Here is a 16,747-nt window from a genome sequence, read left to right as displayed (position 1 = left end):
AGGGCAATTCCTTAACATTTGTTCTTTCAGGGCAAAAAAGGAAACATTTCCTGTGTGTAATTTAAGATTCCCATTGCCCTCCACATTACATTACTTTTCACATATATAACAGTAATATGACAACTGCCATTTGAGTTTCTGAACCAAAGGATTATCCTAGAAGCTAGATGGTCAGAAGAAAGTTTCAGTCTGCCCTAGTAGGGTTTTTTTTTGTTTTGTCTTATGTTATGTCTTATGTTTTTTTATGACCTAAGATATAAAGGAATTCCAGCTTCCCAAAGTCCAGATGCAAACTGACTGGGATCCATGATATTTGGAAAGAGTATGGTGTTCCTTTTTAAACTTACTACCCTCCCTCTCAGTTTCTACTTTATTAGACATCACTAATGTTGTTTAATTTGAAATGCAAACTGAATCCATAAACAATGACATATTTTGTGTTGCTTGGTATACAGGGATCTTTTTCTATTAGTACAGGGACCAGGAAAAAAAAGACAGTGATTTATCTGCTTAAGCCTTAACAGAGACTCACAGCAACATGGAGGAAAAGCCATCTCTGTAACAGGATCTTTGTACAAAACACAGCAGACTGAGGAAGATGTTACTGTGTCCTCTTTTGCTTCTTTCTAGAAAAAAGACAAAACAGCAATATGATCTCCATCATCATGCTGAAGAAGAAAAAAGAAAAAAAAAAAAGGCACAGCCACTTTTATGGTATTAAATGAGATAAAAAGAAACATATTCCATTCTTATTCCTTCTGGTAGATATACCTGAAAACATCCCTTTTAATGGAGGCTTATTAGAAATAAAATTCTAAGTTCATACAAATAATGAGGCTTTTAAAATTATTTATTTATTTATTTATTTGTTGACTTTTACTGTATTTACCTACATTACATATATTCTTTAGGAAAGGTAGGAAAGCTGACGCTACATGCCTACATGTATCTAACTAAATTAAAAACACTCATTTCTTGTAATATTGATAGGGCTTTCAGGTGATTCTGCTATGGTTCTTTAACTTTTTGTGGGGGTCTCTCTCATCCTTTGAATCCCTGTCCCACTGACCCCAGCTATCTTTTCTTGCCCATACAGCAGTTCTGTGCTACCATTTGTGAGCTGTGCAAAGAAAGAAAACTTACTGGGAAACAGACCTGACTGAAATGTAACCTTTGTAAAAACACATTTTTTTCTGAGAGATCACACAAATAGCTTTAACAGGGGAACACAGGGCACTTCACCCAAGTAAGCATATAAGAGTAAGGGACAACTATTTAAAGAGCTCTGAATGTAAACCTATGTTTTTGGAGCACCTATGACATATCTAAAGAGTTTTTAACACCTAGATTTTTAAAGTTAAAATGTTCCAATATCAAAGTGTTTCTTATGAGCACTCAGTTATATATTTCATTGTTCTTGATATCGCTTCTAGACAATCAGTAAAAACACTATTTTTTTTTTTTTGCACACAAATTTTGAATTATTTGTATTTCCAACAGCTCCTCATATAGCACAATGCCTAAAACTTTGTTTCAGAAATAAAAAAATGGTAAATTGTCTTGTTAAAGTAAGATCTACATTTTGTCTAGTGTTACATAGCTTTAAACTCCCTAAACACTCTTCTGTTAAATGTTCACAAAATGCTAAATTATAGAATGTCTGGCTAGAAAAGCGATTTTCCACTACATTTCAAGTTTATTACATTAGTTTTCATCATTGATTTTTAAATTATTTCATCTTAATTGTTGAAGATTTGGTTCACTAATTCTTATCTTTTCATTTACTGGCAACACTAAAATTCTCGGTGCTTGGTGCTTAGTTTATTCTCTGATAATGGTGTAACGTGACTATTCCTCTTCAGCAAGGATGTTTTCCTGAATAGTCTGTTAAATTGTATTGCTTCAATTCAATTCACATGTATCAAGAATGTTTAAAACTGTATTACTTGTGATTTTTCATGGTACTTTCATACCCATGCAGTCAGCATAACACGTATTATTATCACTGAGCTTTAAACATTCTCATTTCTGTACTCTAATTTTATGATTACTTAAAAATATCAAAAAGTGTAATTTTTCAGTGATGTTTTAAGCATCTTTGAAATTTATGTAAACAATAAGGTATTATGAGGAATGATAATACAGCATATCATATCTTCCACATTTCAAGTTTGAATTACTCTGCTGTTATTAAAATTATGCTGTGCAAAGAAGCAAACTAATAAAATGTTATACTATTTACTGGAGAAGAAATTGAAATTAGCAATTCAGAACACTAAATGGCATTGAGAGTTTGTATTTATCACTATTTACCTGAGAGAAAGAGATTAGAATATTTATCAATCCAAATACCACTGAAACTGCATTTCGTTTTATGAATTGCTGCATTCTGAATAGATCGTTATATGCAGGCAAGATCATTGCAAATCTAATCTTGTTGTTAGAAATATCTATTTGAAATGCATATACTTTTAATTCTCTTGATACTATATTGAACAACTTTCTGTAACTTCCAGAATACAGAGAACTTGAGTTCACTATTTAGCATATTGCAAATAAAACTATACAGCAACAGAAAGAAAATACCAAAACAGGTAAAGGGAAGATGGTTCAGTATAATTTGATGTTTATCAGTATACTTTTCAATATGCTTATTACTATAATATATCCATCTTTTTCTGGTCATACTATAAACCCCCCCCAAAACCCCAAAACAAACAAAACCAAACAACAAAAAAGAAAAAACAACAAAAACAAAGAAACAAAGGTTCCAAAAAACCCCACCAACCAACATTAAAAAGATATTTTTTTTTTCCTCAAACTGTAGTCTCAACTGGACCAGTATAATCTTTATTTGAAGAATAGCACCTCATAAAATTGGCTTAATTTTCGAAATTATCTATTCTTCTCTGGGGATTCTTTGCCAGTATTAAACTTTCAAAAATAATCTGCTCTGTTGACGGAGCAAACTAATAATAGCAAATAAAAGTGTGACTAGTTCTGTTTATGAAGGCATATGGCAACCCTTATTTTCTTAAGCTAACAAAACTTGCTATGAGGTTCATATATAGATAAAAAATAATTCTAGTAATTTATAAACATCTGAAATAAAACATGGAACAGCTTAGATTTATAAAATGTGATAAAGTATTACCTATATCGAAAATGTGGAAATGGAAACTTTATCCCTTCCTCTATGGTTCAGATACATTTATATGTTCTTGTATAAATGATGAGCTTGTATCTTCTAATAACTGCTCACCTCTTAATAAAACAGATACACTGTGCAATTTAAAATTAGAAGAATTTACTGTCCATCATCCTACATCTTGTTGCACATTTCATTTAAATTAGTGAGGTATATTAGTACTTGAATATTGGAAAATAGAAGCTAAATAATCAAAAGCTAGAAAAGAAATAGAAGCTGATGAGATTAAATGTGGCAAATATCTTGGCCCATACTTCCATCCACCTGTGATTTGATGACATTTCTAGTTCCAATTCTACAGGCTGACTTTACTTTTGTACCAGATACCACTGGTATTTAGGTACCGAGCAGCAGGCCACTGAAATATCAGGATTCCAATCTGTATATAAAGGTCTATTATATGCTTTATATACCTTAATAAAAGTCCACCACCATTAATGTCTCCTCTTGAAAAAATACAAAAAACAGTAACCATGGTACTTCCAAGAGATTTACAGAAGTACTGAAATATATATAGCTATGAGATATGTTATGATTAAGCAACACAGAGGCCAGCATAAGCAGTTAGGCATAAAAAAATTGTGACTTGACATCAGGTATAGAAGTGACAGCTCAATATTTTTGGTGTGTTACCAATGCCGTATGAAGTTTGGGGTATTCTCATCATTTGGAGTGTAGAAGCTCAGCAGTTTATGTGATCTCTATGAAATTAGGGTAGACCTCTCATCAGTAATGGAATGTTTTTTAGATTCCAGGTATTCATATATTGCACTAAATTTTCTTTATTTTATCTGAAAATGCATTATTGATTTTTTTTGAGTGGTTTTCTTTTAAGTGATTAAGTTGACCAAATTGTATTTTGCGTGAATGAAACAGTAAGTTAACAAATTACAGGAACAGTAAGCTAACAAATTGCAGGCAGAGTCTGAGCTCATTTTAGAGCCATCTACTTTTACAGAAGATGAAAATCGTCCAGAAAGCTGACAGTCTTTCTACATGTTTTCAAGAGTTGTCCTTTCCTCTTCTGCAGGACAGATATTTTATTTTGCAGCTGACATATCTGTTGGGAAAAATCTTGGTACATCTTGAAAGAGGGACCTATATGCTAAAAGAAGCTGGGAAACAAGCAATTGAGCTTCATTTTCATGCAATAAAAAATTGTGCCGTTAGGCATCAGTAATAATTTTTGCCCATTTTAACCAAAAAAAACCAACAAATCAACAGTCAGGAGAAAAGAAGTGTACAGAAAGTTCTAATTATATGATAAATATAAAGGGTAAACAGAACAGACAGGATCTAATTTTGTGTCAATATGTCCCACTTAAGCTGTATGTTTGGCCCCCAAAATAGAAAATGGATCATGTCCATGTACTATGTGTAACAATATACACATAGTAAGGTGTGTATATAACAATGTACATATAGTCAGCTTTTGCAATATCTCACTGTCTGGGTAGGGCAGCTGGTCAGATAAGTAGAAGTGACCCGAGGTGACCTGAGGTGAGAGTGAAGAGAGCATCTGAATCAAGAAGCCTGTTTAGTACAGACACAGGCTGGGTGGAGAGTGGATTGAGAGCAGATCTGAGGAGAAACACTTGTGAGGGATGTTGGTTGATGAAAAGCAAAAGGTGAGCTGGCAAGGTGCACTTCAGCTCAGAAATCCAACTCTGTGCTGGGCTGTGTCAAAAGAAATGTGTTCAGGAGGTCAAAGGAGGTGATTCTCCCCCTCTGCTCTCTTGAGACCCCACCTGGAGTGCTGTGTCCAGTTCTGGAGTCCCCAATAAAAGAAGGATATAGAGTTCCTTTAATGTGTCCAGAGGAGAGACATGAATATGATCAGAGGTCTGGAGCACCTCTCATAAGAGGACATGCTGAGATAAACTGAGGTTGTTCTGCCTGCTCTGGGGAGACCTTATAGCAACCTTCCAGTACCTGAAGGGTGCCTACGTAAAAGCCAGAAAGGAACTTTTTGTGAGGGCATGTAGTGAGAGGATGAGGGAACTGGGGAATGGTCTTAAGCTGAAAGGGAGTAGATTGAGGTTAGACATTAGGAAGAAATAATTTTCTGTGAGTGTGAAGAGACCACAGGGATGTCATGATACCCAGGGAAGTTGTGTCTTCCTCTCCCTGGAGGTGTTCAAGGCCAGGTTGGATGGGGCATTGTGCAGCCTGGTCTGGTGGGAGGAGTCCCTGCTCATGCAGGGGTTTGAAACTAGGTGATCTTTAAGGTCTCTTCCAAACCAAGTCATTCTGTGATTTTGATGCTTACAGAATTTAGAACTGGAAGACTATTCTTGAGGGGGGAAATCCTTAGTATGAAAATATTGAAAATTATGGAAATGTTAGGATTGAAATGTAGCAGTGACAAAAAAAGGTGAAAATGACCAATAATTGGGTGGAATTTAGAAACAATCCTGTGAAAATTGGCTGTACTTTTAGTACATATCTATTAATATATATATACTCATTCATATCTTTATAGCTGTCACAGCTCTGGTTTACAATATTTAAAAAAAAATCAAATTTTCATATTTGCTGTAGTAGAATAGTACACGGGAGCAATAGTTTATTCATATATTCTTAGTATATTGATATTGCAAAATGTAGTAGAGCACATGATGGGAGGAAGCTCATAAAGCATATATTTTATCCAGCATCTTCTTTCAGATCTAAGTCAGTTTGTTCATTACTTCATGCTTTTGTTAACAGGGATTTTATTACAGCAGATCAAATACTTACTGGGAGTACTTGCTCTAACAAAAAAAGGGCAAATATTAATAATGCAGCTAGAAGTCATGGACTGCGAGATATTAAAAAGAGATTTGTTCTTTGCTTTACAACAGAAGTAATCTCATCTGTAATGAAAGAGGCTGAAGTGGTTCATGTTCTTTGGAGCTTGAAGTTTAATACCTATACCATTCAACATGTATTCCTTAAACAATCTCTCACGTTAGAACTTGTTGTCAATTAAGCTTCACAATATCTGAATATCAGAGCCAGGCATCCAACATGTGTCTGGTGACAAAGGAACACAGATATTTCCTTTTCAGTGGTAAGAGTCCATCCTCCTCTGTCACTCACAGACTTTCCCAAGTTATCAGATACATAGAGCAAATTGTCAGATATGACCTTGCCATAGTGTAACACTGGGCCAGCAATTAACTGAATGACAGATGCTCTCTATTAATCCCCCTCCCTGATAGCTTTAATGAAAAAGAAATGATAAAAAAAGGAGAAATTATTAAATATATACAAATATACAGAAAAAACGATACCACGTTCCTTCCCCTAGTAACTCTCACATCACAACCAAGGCTGCAGGGCAGCCCTGGATCCAGGCTGGATTCCTGGAGTGAGCAGCAGTCAGGAGCTGGAGGCAGGAACACACAGATATGGGCTGGCATGGATCAGGAGCACAGGCAGATGAATGGACAGAATCCTCACAGGATGCTGAAGAAAACAGGAACAGGTGAAGAAGGCTGAAAGTGAAAAGGAAGGCCGAAGGAAGAAAGGGGAAAAGTGATGATACAAAAAAGGACTGAGCTCTGGCTGAGCTCTGCCATGTGCCTACCTATTACATATCTGATAGGTAATCTTGTCATGCCAGTATATACTTATACAAGTATACTTCGCTTCAGAGTGAGCTATGGATCTGCAAGTGACTGCTAGAGAAGCTCTAAAGTAGCAGGACTGAGTGTATTTGGTGTATACAATAATTTCTCATCTTTACCTCGTTCAGCCTGGTACAGACGCATTAACTGTTGAGACCCAGCTTAGACATCTACTGAAGAACGAGTTGAACTCTAGCAATACCTGTGTCTGCCTGTGTGCTGTGCAGGGGACTACCACAGAAACATCTACAATGTCATATGTCCATAGCTGCTGAGGTGAAAAATTTTCAAAGAGATGACTTGAAAAAAGAGAATACTCTTCCACCTATTTTTAATAAGGAAAGAGTCAGTTCTTTCCCCAAAGTCTCTGAGAAATATAGGTATAAAACCAAAGAAAAGAGTTCAACTCAAGCACTAGGTAAGGGCTGTTCATTATTGAGAGTAGGAAATTGAAAGTTACATGTGATACAGACAAGTAGCAGCATTACCAGGTGCCTCTGTGTTCTAGTCATTAATGGAAACAGAATGATTTTGCAGATTCATTGCCTTCTTTCTACCCAAAGGGCAAGGACAACAAGCAATAAATAAGTAAAAGTCTGAGGAAAAGGTTCAAGAATCTTGCAAGATTCTTGATGTTAAGAGGAGGCACATTTGAGGAGTTAAATTTCAGCTCTAACAAAGTCAGTATTGCCATTTACTTCACTATGAGTCAGAATTTTACTCAGAAATATGAAGAAATATGTTTAGGTACAACCAACCTTCCACAGGGATGGGCTTTAGAAACTTCATATGATAAACAGAGTTCATGTTTCACTGAAATGCAAGTGAATCCAAGATAAAAGGTATAATCTTTTCAACAGCAAACCAGCGATATGTAATTGCTTACTACAGAAAAAACACAATTATTTCAATGACAAGAATTCTTAAATCTTAGTTTGGTTGGGGAAATAGTATTTTGAAAACAGTGTCAATATCTTTAATTAACATAAGTTAGTTAAGTTTCAAGACTGCTCTTGAAATATATATCTACTATATATATACTCTACATTGCTGTAACAGAAGATTCAGAGAGTCTACTGAATTTCAACATCTCCGCCTTTATCATTTTCTATAAAGATGTTATTTCTACAGAAGATATAATTCATTGATTCATTCTTTTTTCATTTATAGTTCAGATCCATTTTGTACCTGGAGCTCCTGGAGCCAGTAAGAAAATAGAATTGTGGCACTTAAGAGAATTTTGTTTACTGGTGCCCTTTGCTCCCCATATATATGTAAGTCAAACTGGATGCATCCACTTGTGTGCATGTGGGAAAAAAAATATAATTTTCTCTTTACATGGTGAAAAATGTTGTCCTCATTTTTTGTTGGAAGTTTTCCAACTAATACTTTGGGAAAAAACAAAAAAAACAAGCAACCAAACAAATAAAAAAACCCAAAAAATAAAAACAAAAACTGCTGCATGGCAGCAGTTGCCCTCTTTCTTTTCTTTCCTCACTGATAAAAACAAGAAAGATACAGTTTGTAGAATATGAAGATCATATGAACATGAGCTGTTGGTAATCTGGGATGTGAAGCTTATTTTTACAATTTTTACAAAACTGTGAGTTTTAGAAGACAATTAAAAATATTAGTTAAAAAAAAACCCAAACCCAAAACAAAAACAGGATTCACAATATCTCTGCTGCATCTTAAAAAATTATTTTAAACTGTGACTATATAAATAATGAAATGTCTACGATAGAAATTTTATCATATCTTTAATGAATGATGATATATAACTGTATGCATCTCTGAAGTCAGCAATATTTTGTGGCTCATACTGAACCACATTGTATGCAATATCTAACTTCTTTTTTATTTAATATAGATGTCACCCAAAAATGCCTTGATACAGTATATTTTGAGTAAGGAAGTTCTGCTTTTGGAATATGCTTGGAAAAAGACTCAACAGCATAACTTTCAGTTCCTTTATACAACTATAAGCCAGACAACCAATTTCAAGCAGGGTTTTGGAAAGTACTGGAATTATGCCAAGGACACATGTTTGATTTCAAGATCTCCTTAGGGAATATCTGGTTGCACAGCTAGCTTTAAACAAAATAAAATGGGAAACTTTGACTAAATAGGACACCCTACCTGAGCAAATTGATTGTAGTTTAATCATCTAAGCTGCTGCTTGCAATATAGAATAGATATTCTAGATAATTTAAAGAAACCAGTATTTTAGGAAATTTAGAGAACGATTCATCTGACTTGTTTAACATAGAAAGACAACATTTTACTACATGACTTAAAATATTGTATGACTACTTCCTATATGTTGTGTGATATGAGGCAAATTATTTGTACCCTTAGTTTTACTCCTGAAAATTATAGCACGCATTATTACTTGCCACTTAGTTGTTTGGGTTTTTTTGTTTGTGGGTTTGGGTTTTTTTTTTGAGTATGCTTTATATTACTACTGTACCGTTAAATTATCCAACGAAGTATAGATTTGTCATTAGGATAAGTTGTTAAAATACAACTGTTTATTATTATCATGGATTAATATTTATTTCCTGTACACCCTGCTTTGTCAATGACTTTTGTAAGGTCTTTTGAAGAAAATATTTTGCTATTCAAAACTATTCACTATGCCTCTATTCAGCTATGATGACAGTGTCTATAATCTGGAAAAGATACATCAGTTTATAATTAAAATAGTCAGACCACCACCTCCTATTTCCCACAACACTCATCATTTCATTACAAAATATGTTTTTCACATGTGCAGCTCCGCAAACAGTCTTAATTTAATTAAAAGCTACTAGACACCCTATCTTTCAGATTTTTAGTTTACTATTATTACTAATTTCTACTTCTGATTAAAAAATGTTTTCTCAACGTATTAACAACTCACAAAGTTTTTTGTGATTACCTTCATAAATATAGGTACAAAAATATTTATTATGGATTCTGAAATTTTGAATATAGCTGTCTGAGAGAAGTTCCAAACTAGTAAATGGCTTATTATATTCAAGGTTAGCTAATAAATTAAAAATGAAACATTATGGATCATCGTTTTTGATTGTAGCTGTACAGCGTTGCAGAAATGTTCTTGAAGATGTTGCCTAAAAGTGAAGGTGTTATGAAACAATCACAATCTTCTGATCAGTGAACTGCTGAAATTCCAAGAGCTGGCTGATTTGCAACCAATCCCTGGGCATTGCCAACCCTTCTGCAATGTCACATAAACCCAGTAGCATCTTCAGAGAAAATCATGTCTGTTACGGTCCGAGGTAATATTACAATTTATTTTTTTGGGGATACATGAGACAAAGTCCAACCATAGAAATGGTCGAGTGCAGGCAGATTTTATTTGACAATTGACAGGCAAAAATATAGAGCCAGGCGGGAGAGAGGAAAAGAAGATATAAGAAAGAGAGAGAAAAGAATGAGTAAGAAAATGGTAAGAAAGTGAGGAGAAATAAAGGGTAAGAAAGTGGGAATAATGAGAGAGAGAGTCACCACCAGGGGTCCAGCTGTCCAGTGAAGTTCTTCAGGATGTCGCTGATGATAGGGTCCAGTGCAGTAAGGGTGGTGGGTCAAAAGACAACAAAACAGTCAGAGCATGGACAGCAATATATATACTCCCGAGTCCTTTTGTTCCAAAGGGGCAGCTGTCAGTCAGCCAGGGTTGTTAGCAGACAGGCTGCCTGGAGGGGAGCAGAAGGGTGTAGCCCCCCACCCACTCATCAATTCTTATTTTCTTCCAGGTGCCATTCCTCCTCTCTTCCAGCCACTTTAGCCAGGTACATAATTGTGCCTCCAGGGGCGTCCCAGCATTGAAGGTTGGCCCTCAGGAAAGGGGAGTAGTCTCCACCCATTCATCAGTTCTTATCTTCTTCCTGGTGCCATCCTTGCTCTGCTCCAGCCCCCTCAGCCACGTACTTCGCAAGTACAATCAAGGTGGCTCAGTCGTGCCTGGAGGGATGTTCCAGCATTGAAGGCTGGTGCTCACAGAAAAGGAATAGCCTACACCCAATAGATCTTACCACATTGAGGTGTCACTCCTGCTCAGCTCTGGTCAGCCATGTCCTCCACCCAAGCCAGGGCTATTTATTTTAAAACTGCTCTTTTAAGACAGTTGCAGATCAGTGAGGTCAGACTCACACAATGTCTAGTTCCTTGGTTCTTCTGTTACCATAGCTGCAGATATGATTAAATGCTGCTGGTATGGAATCCTATGGCTGCTGAATGGTTATGTTTTGTCAGTTTTGTCTGTAACTGAAATACTTGAAAAACCTCATTGAAGATGGGCCGATTTTTGTGTCAACACCAAAATAAAGTGAAATTGAAAATAATTTGCAACTAAGAATTTATAGAATTGGTAAAGAAAATAGTGCCACCAGGGTTATAAATTTATATATTGATCTTTCAATTATGTTTTGCTCAGAATACATTATATAAATAATAACTAGTTTTTTAAACTAAGTGTTCTTTCAGAATTAACTGTATAATTTTGTTTTTCTTTTCTACAAAGCTAAATTACTGCTACATTCCTTTTGTTCAGTTGAAATTAGTATTTTTAATGTTTAAAATTATATATAAATTTTAAAACTATTATGCACAACTTTTGACTTTGAAGAATAAGATTATTTTAAAGAAAATAGATGTCATTGATGTTTTTGAAAAGGCTCTTAACTAAAAATAAGTTTTCAACGTATTTACATGCTTGAAGGTGAATCTAATTTTCTGAGGGAAGAAATAGCAAAAATGACAGAAATTTTTCTTTTTTTTTTTCCAGTAGAACCAGATGTATTTGCATCATTTGCAATAATATAGCCTTTTTACTGAACTTGAGACAGTTAGCTGGATTTTTTTAAAATTGTATTTGACAGAACGTTGTGTATTCCGAATGTATGTTGATACAGAATATCCTAGAATGACACTCTAAAATATTAATTAGTCAGGAAAACATGTTGTGCATCAAAGTACATCTGGTCTGTGGCAAAACATGAAAAGAAATGGCACATCAGCTTTTAAGATAGGTTGATAAGGTCACATAGATCAGTTTGTTCCTGTCTGCACTCAGGGAGTTTCATCAACATCTCACTTTTTATGACATAATTTGCATTTTAGGAGGCATCCTCACATATGCTGACATGCCAGAATTTCCTCAACACGCAGTTGTTACCTGAGTGGTGGAACAGAGCTGCAGAACTGGAATACCTGTAACTTTTTCCTCCTGTCCCCCGGGAGGCTCAGCTTCCATCCTCACAAGAGGCTGACAGTTCTCAAGCTACAGACTACACAGGCACATTGTGTCTTCCTCAAAAAACAGTTGTGTAGCTGCACAGCCAGCAGTCTGAGGCAGCAGAAGAGGCAAAGCTGCCATCAAGAAAGAGAAGTCTTGATAGTTCCAGTGGATAAAGTACTCCCATGGAAGGAAAAATGAGGGATTTGGTTCTCTTCCTGCAGTGACTTCTTTGACTTGGTCATCCCAAAGCTCCCCATTGCAGCACAGAGAAGCAGATACAGACCTTTATTTTATGTTGTTCAGATGACCCACATGCTCACTGTCTGAGAGATTCAGTGAAGGGGAGCTCTTGGATTCTACTGAATTTTACTAAAACCCCTTTCCAGTTTAAGATCATGATATATCGGTACCTTAGAGCGAAAGCAGTTCCGGTAATCCTTTCACTTCTTTAAGTCTTGAGTAAGTTTCAGGACAGGTTAAAACTTCCAAGTGAAAGCAGAGTTTTTCATGTAAAGTGGAATTGCCTCTTTGCAGTGATTTTTCAGCTGTGGAAAAATCCTCCTAAGATATGGAAGCAGAAATTGCATAGGGCGTAGGTAAAGATGTATCTGAAATAAGACTGCTATTGTGTGAGTACTTGTGAGAGAAGTAGTAAATGATCACAATTTTTGGAGGTAAGATCCTTCAAGATGATGTGATAGTAGCAGAAATGTTTTAGATAAAGCCTTTATTATCTAAGAATCAAAATCAGATTCTCAGATACTAGAAATAAAATACTGCCTTTAAATAAATGTTTCTTCTTAAAAAGATTATTCAATATTTAATGCTAAGGAATTAATATGAATTGATACAAAGTATTCTGAACACTGATGAAGATTATACCAATTTGCTTGTGGTAGTAGCTGGGAATAGATACCAAAAGTGTCTGTGGCAAAGGCAAAAATGAAAGAATGATAATTATCTTTACAAGATATAGCAATAATAGCACATACCAGAAAACTTTCAGAATCTAATAACTGAGTTGGTACTACATTAGTAACCTGCCCAACTTCAGAAAATAAAGTTTTTAGTTATTCTGTAAATTATATGATTGTAGTAAATTTAATGCAAAATGTCAATATTTGTGCCAAAAATGTATTAAATCAGATTTGTATGATCACTTAAATTTACTATTCTACCTCCTGACCATACCAAATTTCTGGTAAAGTAAGTTCTGATGGTGACTTATTAATTCTTCTGGCAATAAAAGATGAACAGTGATGCTTTTTAAGAGCGATCTGAAGTTTGCACTGATGCCTAAGAGATGTTCTTCTACAAATATATACAAGACTATACAAGACAAAAACTATTGCATGCTAATAAAGCACATTTTTCTTCTTTGTGCCTACCTATCTGAAAAGACTTGAGTTTTTTCCTTAAGTATTAAACCCCATCATTTTTTTTTTCCATTTATGCAAAGTATTGTGCTGAGTAGTGTGAAATAGAAGTTCAGAGGATCTCGAAGTGTTTTGAGAAACATAACATGTTTTGGCAGGGTGTAATATACAAATGTTTATTCTGATAATCATTAAAAAGATGGGTGAAACAATAGCAGTTTATCATTTCAGGTAAAATCTTTGAGAACTGGTATTGATAAATGAATTAGTTACTCAATAGCCCAGTAGTTGTAGAGACTTTATATATCTGGTGCACTTATACTTACACATAGAAGTAATATTCAGACTAGGATATCACAATTGTGGTGGTGTAATAAGTCCTATTTGAGAAAGTTTTTTTCAGATTATTTCTGAAAACTGAACACGTTGCAGTACAGCTGAGTATAAAAACTACTTAAAATGTGGGTAATTTATGGAACTTCTTTATTTCAGTATTCGGTGCTCTCAGTAACAATAACATCTTGTACTTCTAGGAAAACTGATATAGAGACACAGTTATTTTTATTATATTTTAGTTTTGTTTTTTGTTTTTTTAGTCAACAAGCTCCCTTTTTAAAAAAGCAAGTTATTAGGACACTTTCTAAATAGTTGCAGATTGTGTTTACTTTACAATACGTTTTATATATTTTCTCTTATATTAACTGAATGCTTTGAATTGAGTGTTCTCGGTTTAGAAAAGTGAAAGAAAAACACATTTATACACTACCAGCTAGAACTTCAGAGCTCAGTTCACTGCTAAGAATCTGAAGAAAGCTCTTAGAATTTTTTTTTTTGAGGAAGAAACTGGGTTTTTTTTTTTAATTTTCCACAAGAAATAATCATTTGAGGGCAGATAGTAAAATTAAAATATTTTTGTTGCCTAATATTGTGAATGTTCCAAAACCATTCTAGGTACTTTTAAAATAAAAATATTCAATATTCTGAGTTATTTACCACTTACATTAATATTAATGAGCTGTTTGTTCTCAGTTTTTGGGGTTTTTTTGGGGGGGAAGGGTGTTCTTTTTTTTGTTGATTTTTATCCCTCAGATGCTTGGTTTGAAGAATTATTGTTGAAATGGATATTTTTTCTTCTCAGTTTTTTCTTCTGCTCAAGCAACTAACTTGCAATATATCACAGCTGTCATTATAATGAGAGAAAACATCATGATGTAGCAGAACTTAGTCAATTCAATTATATAGAAGATGCAGTGAAATTATTTTTGATAGAAATGCACCTGCTGAGGCTGCCTGCTAGGCTAGTCCTCAATTAGATGCTGTGTAAAAAGTTATTAAAAAGTTCATTTAAACAATTTATCTTTCAAGTGTGGCAGGGGAATATGGTTCTGAAGGAAGGGTCAAAACTCAGGAAAAATATTTATTTCAAAAGTAAAAGTCTCTTATACATCCTTGTCCTACTAAAAATAAAGTGAAGACACATGCTATCTTTAGAAAGATTTTAAAGGTTTTAAAGATTTTTGTAGATAAGTGGGATCAAGCCACCAATGAACCATACAGCCTTGCTCCATGTCTCTAAGGCCAACGCAAAAAAAAGATGAGGATTTCCTAAGGAAAAAAAACCCCAGACACCTGAGTCCAAATGCAATAAGCACTCCATCAACATTGGATTTCAATTGATAGAAATAGCACAATATTGATAGAAAATTAAAATCGATAGAAATAGCATAAAAGCAACTTACTATGGAAAATATCCCTAAAAAATGAATGAAGGCATAATCTGCCTTCTGTGCAGATCCAAAGTACTTGCATTTTGGACACAGCTTCCCCATTGCAGTACGACCAGGGAGAAGAAGACATTTCAAGTGTGAATGACTGAAGCAGAATTGTTCCTGGTTGGTTGTGTCACATCCAGCAACTGAGGCAAGAACTTATTGTGCTAACATGAAAAAAAAAGCTTTCTGTAAACATATTGATACTCAAAATCAGTTTATTACACAGTGCCCATTCACTCTCTCAAAAAGGTATTAATCATCTTTGGAACTTAGATCTTCCTGACTGCTAGAGTCATTACTATGTGATTTTTTTATTATTATTTTTTTTAATAGCTTATTTTGCTTACAAGCAAAAACTGTAAAATAGCTTTGTGCCATTTTTCTCATAAGTTAGAGCAACTGAAACATGTATTATGACAATTTTGTGCAGCTCATATTTTGACTCTGAGAACTGCTTGATTGTTTTAACCATTAGTTTGCAATACTGCCCTTTTACATTGTTCCATCTGTGTAGACTTTGCTTCAAGTAGGGATTCTCAGCAGTGTGAAAATGATGCACAAACCATTTTTTCTAGCATGGTTCTGTCAACTGCATCTTTTCAGTTTGAATATTGTCACTGTAAAAATGACAATGAGTTAAGTTTTCAAGAGCATTAGTCCATGACTGTTATATGTGGAAGAGTGATATCTTCTTAGTGTTGAGGAATCAGAATTCACTTCTTAAAGCTGGACAGCAGATTGGCATTATTCCCTTATAAAAGCAAATACAAATACAAATACCTAGTAAAAATGGAAATATAAACATAAATATAAGTATAAATATAAATATACACAGGCTTATTCAGTAACTTCTTAAAAATCACTATACTAATAACTAAAGAAGGTTCTCACAGGAGACTTTCATTAAATATATTGAAAAAAATTATAAAACTATATTTAAAAATATACACATAAAAATAATATATTTTGGTATATGATTTGAAAATATCTGTATATTGATTGCATAAGAATAATTCAAATGTGGTACTTCAAAAAGGCACCTGATAATTCATCTTAATATATCATCTACAGAAATCAAGTACACCCATGGTATATAGAGACGTCAAGGAATTAAAAATAATAATTAATATATAAGGTTTGTGTTGATTAATTTAGAGAATCTGACTTCGAGTATGTGGGTGGAAGTTGGAGTCTGAGTTTATAAACTCTGTTCTGAATGGCTTCCCAGAAGAATTTTGTTTCCATTTCAAATCAAACATGGCAAGTATTTGAACTCCACCTTTTCTTATTTTTTTTCCCCAGTTGTTGGCACAACGTTATGCTTGTCTTGCAAAAACTAATGAACTCTGGAGATGTTTGTCTTTCGTACTACAGTTATATAAGAAATTATAAAAAAAATTGGCATATTAGAATACCTTTCTGATGCATGGTATGATTCAGACATCAGCTGAGATTTGAAGTTAATTCATACCTACAAAATATCATTTAGTCCATTTTTATATATGCAGTTTAGAAAGTAATTTTATCTGTAATTAATA

General features: G+C 34.4%; 1 protein-coding gene across 1 annotated transcript in view; it reads left to right on the top strand.

The window, feature by feature from the left end:
- GPC5 (glypican 5) overlaps positions 1-16,747 on the top strand; it is a 661,644-nt gene that overhangs the window by 401,775 nt on the left and 243,122 nt on the right. The gene's annotated exons all lie outside the window — the stretch shown is intronic.

The sequence above is a fragment of the Calypte anna genome, chromosome 1, assembly GCF_003957555.1.
Source record: "Calypte anna isolate BGI_N300 chromosome 1, bCalAnn1_v1.p, whole genome shotgun sequence".
NCBI lineage: Eukaryota > Metazoa > Chordata > Aves > Apodiformes > Trochilidae > Calypte > Calypte anna.
This window is presented reverse-complemented; position numbering and strand designations above follow the sequence as displayed.